Genomic DNA, 4,482 nt, shown 5'->3' with positions numbered 1-4,482 from the left:
GGTTCCAGCTCATGGCAGTGGCAAGAAGGGGATCTGGTAGAAAACATCCCTTCGTCCAAGATACCTGCACAAACATGCATCCAAAATAAAAAGTTATAATAATTGACTCTTTCATTTAAAAAAATCCAAAGTGGTCTCCTCATATTTAGTGGCAGAAATTCAAAATAAAATGCTATCCTGCCGTTGTACTGGGTTACAGTCATTGCACAACCACCGTGTTCAACAAATATGTCAGTGATTTGTAAAATATGATTGGGAAACGAAAAAAAAACCTTAAAGCAAACTGTAGAAACAGTTGATATCAATTTCAGATAATGCTTGGCCACAACTACACTGTGCTCTGTGTTTTTTTTTTTTACCACAATTTGAGTAAAAATATGGTTTCTGTATTCCCATTAAATCATATGAATGTCCAACTGATTGACTGATCCATCGAAAAAAAAAGTTTAAGGTCGGGTCCCAATCCAAAACGTAATCTACAAGCCTTTTGCTGATCGCTGCATAAAATGTATTGTCTGCACAAACCACAGCGTACATGAGTGTTGATGTGTGGGAGGAGGAGGGGTCGGGGAGGGGGTGGTCTGCCCACAGGTGCTAATAATCACATATGATCACAGATGATTGGAATCAGGTGTTGGCACGAGTTTCTCTGCATTGTGAGGGAATATTAGAGCTCTCCAAGGTTTTGGACCCTCATCAGTTCACATTGTGAGGCGGTTTGGTGCTTTTTTTTTTTTCATGGTCAGACTGTCAGAGATTCTCTGAAAGGTTAAACTCAGTTTATACCCCGACGTATCTGCTGAAGGTTAGAGGGAACTTTTAAATCTGAAATATTAACATGGAAGTTTGATCTTTAGTCTGTGTTGTGTGCAAATAACCTGTAAATCTACTGTTACTTGGAAAAAATGCTAAATAACCAAAGGTGCAAACATTTTGTCAGGAAAAAAATTCCAATGTAACTTTTATTTTGACATATATAAGAAATAATACCCATGTCTGTTTAATGTTGCAAAATAATCATAGTTAAAATACAAATTTCAGTTCAAATTTATGGCTTAACATTTCTAAATAAACACACTTTGTCCCCCACCTTACTCCAAGAACCTTTAAACAGGTCTTCTACCTGGTATTTCCTGTATAGAAACAGCGTTTTAACACGTCCTCTTATAAACACTGAAAAGTACTACGTGTACGACTGACTGTGAAATAAATAAATATTAAAAGTAAAAGAAAGCAAATTTTACTCACTGTTAAGTTGTGGTAAGTATGGCTGCCATCTTGAATTCTGAACTCTTCCACATTCTGACGGAATTCCCACTGGAGAGTTGTTTCAGTTTAAATTGACAAAAGTAGCCATATATTTCATAAATCTGAAGTTTGATTCGTTTAAAGTCTATTTTTATATGAAATTAAGCAACAACAACAAAAAAAGTCACCCGAGGGCCTCGTTTGGCCCGTGGGCCTTGAGTTTGACACGTGGTATAAAGCAGTGGTTCCCAAACTTTTTATCTTCTGACCCACAAAATGTTCATGGAAAAAACGTGACCCCAAATATTACTGATCTGAGTACACAAACTTTAATAACCCTAAAAACAAAGGCTACACAAATATAAATACTTTTTATACATTTTTATTGTTTTTGTAATAATTATAGGGAAATATTACATCACCAATTATTTTATTACCCTTTAACTTTATTTCTGAAGTGCAGTGGTTCCCAAATTTTTCAGCTTTTGACCCACAAAATAACCGTAGCAGAGACCTGTGCCCACAACTATTTTTGGGTGATAAACATTTGTATCAGGTCAACTAAACATGGATATAGTAACAATATTTATTATTCTACATTTATACATTTTAGGCAACTAAGGCAAAAAATGTAATTAATTTAGAAAACCTTTTCAGGACCCCACCTTGATGTTTCAGGACCCCACCTTGATGTTTCAGGACCCCACTTTGGGTCCCGACCCCAACTTTGGGAACTACTGGTATAAAGCATGAAGAAAACCCCCACACATACATGTTTACATTTCATGTCAGTTTCATAACAAAGTTTTTAAAAAACCCTTCAGAGAATAAACAGTTCCTCTGCACTCTGAGTGGAAACGTCCTCATTTAGTGAAGTGACCCTAAATACGCTGTCTCTAAATGATGCTTGGTATCACCGAGATAGAATAAATACACAAATGGCTTGCCATAGTCTGTTTTATTATAGGCCTTCAGCTTCCATGTTGGGTTGTGTTACAACAATGAAAACACTCATCCTTACCTCACCGACACCACATGAACTCCTCTCCCTGCTGCCACAGAGTTACCACACGTACGATATGAGCGGAACCAGACCGGGCCCAACACCAGACTTCTGATTTTATTGGCAAACGAAGCAGATCTTTATTCCATCCACATTCTCACTCAGCTGTTGGCCACGGTTTATCCCACATTCATGGAAAAAAAAAATCTATTAAAGAGTGCCCTCTAGTGGTTTCACCTGGAAAAGCTCATTTGAAATCACTTGAATATTATGAAGTGTGAAATGTTTGTGTAATCATTTATTTGTAAAACTCTGAAAGTAATCCTCAACACAAACCTCTACTGATAACTTGAAGCAATAAAGTGATTTTAATTTCTGTAATGGATTCAATTATCACTTGTCAAGGAAAAGCTTCTGAAAATATAAATCAAAGTTTTTGTCTGGCAGGGAAATGCCGTGCCAAACAGCTTCACAGCAAAGCTGCAGCTTTATTGGCATGAAATCAAGCTGACACGTTAACCTGCCRTCAGTATTGTGTTACCAGTGTTCTTCTGTTCTCGTGCCAAGTCGAATCTATTCACGTCTAAAGAAGAAATTAAAGATAACCTCCTAGCCGTCGTCTTTGATGGGTGAGAGAATTTCCGCCCATTTTTATCAGGTAAACTTGTGGCACTTTGCTCGGAYCTTTTGGAGCATCTGCATGGAGACGAACACAGCTGCCGCACAGGAAACCAAAATCCTCCACACCRAGCTGCTTCTGATACCTCGGCCATTTCATATTTGATAAATCAAACTAAGTGTCTGCGGGGGCTGAAGAACACCCCTGGTTTTTGTTGGCATCAGGAGGGACCGATTGGATACGCCTGCATGTGTTTAGTTTCGTGGACAGTAGCAGTATTGCGTGTTCGTGGATTACCTTCCTTCCTGTCTGCCTCATGTTGTTTCCAGGCTGCGCAGGGCTGGACTTCCTGCTTTGGGAGCTGGGACTCTTTGAAGACGTACACTGAGCGCGCTCCTTGGAGGGTTGTCAGGATCAGCCTTGGCTAACAAACACCTCCGAAGGGAGCGGACTCACAAAGCCAAACATTTCCTCCATTAAGAAACCCTTTGGCGCTCCTGACGCACCAACTCCCCAAAGCTCAGAACRCAGACTTTTCACTGCACAGAGGAATGGACCACATGTCGGGACATATGGATCCAACTGAGCAGGATGAGCAAAACCAGAACCCATTTATCTACAAAACCACTCATAAGCAGGTAAAAAGGAAAAGGAAGGCAAATGTAGACATAAAAGGAAAGAAAAGCAACCATAAAGAGCATGAAGACAGACTCACACTTCAGTTTCCTGCAGTTACCTTTATAGTTTTGTAATTTTTTTTGGTCACTCTATTGTAAATTAGCTGCTGTGTTTGGGGGCATTGTTCAGCTTCATGAGCCAGTTTGGTCTCAGATAGATGCTCTCACATCCGATTCTAGAAAATTATGGTAAATAGAGGAGTCTGCGGAGGCTGCAAAACAAACCCAAACCATCAGCCGTCCACCCCCATGCTTCACAGGTGGTTTTGGCCTTGTGTTGTGCTTCCAGAAGTCTTGTGGTTTGTTCAGAGGAAACGCTACAGACAGTTTTTCCTGCCATGTTCTTTTTAAAAAAGGAGATGATTTATATTGGCAATGATTCCAAACATGATGTGCCTTGCTATACAGAAGTTCCCCTCCTCTGCTCCGAGACAAGGATTTCTTCCATAGAGAAGAATTTCTCCTGTAGAATTTCAACCAGGCCAATCAGCGAGCAGGAGAAGTTGTGCCTTCGATTTTTTTTGCGCCATTTTAGTCTGCTTGTAGTTTAGTTTAGCAATGGCAGCAGTAGCGGATGATTGTTTACAGCACACRCAATTTCCAGTTAGCTTCTTAGCTTAGCCTCCTTCACAGCGACATACGTCGCGGCCGACCGATCCAGTCTTCCAAGGTGCCAGTTATGGAACTCTCTGTACATTGYTGCCCAAATCAAATTCTGGAAGTGGTCATTCAACTAGATCTGTTACAAAAGGACAACTGATATTACCAACTTTTAAAAACTGTTAACGGCCAGAGGTCTTTCTTTTATGTTTATACTAAAGCATGGAATGACATTCCTCAAAAGATAAAGTCCATTTCAAAACTACAGCCCTTTAAGAAGAATTTTGTCTGCCATCTGCTGGACACTTTTTGTTGTGCTCATATTTAGACGTCCT

Source organism: Austrofundulus limnaeus, unplaced genomic scaffold (genome assembly GCF_001266775.1).
Source record: "Austrofundulus limnaeus strain Quisiro unplaced genomic scaffold, Austrofundulus_limnaeus-1.0 Scaffold7, whole genome shotgun sequence".
Classification (NCBI taxonomy): domain Eukaryota; kingdom Metazoa; phylum Chordata; class Actinopteri; order Cyprinodontiformes; family Rivulidae; genus Austrofundulus; species Austrofundulus limnaeus.
The sequence above is the reverse complement of the archived record's forward strand: the minus strand, read 5'-3'. Positions refer to the sequence as shown.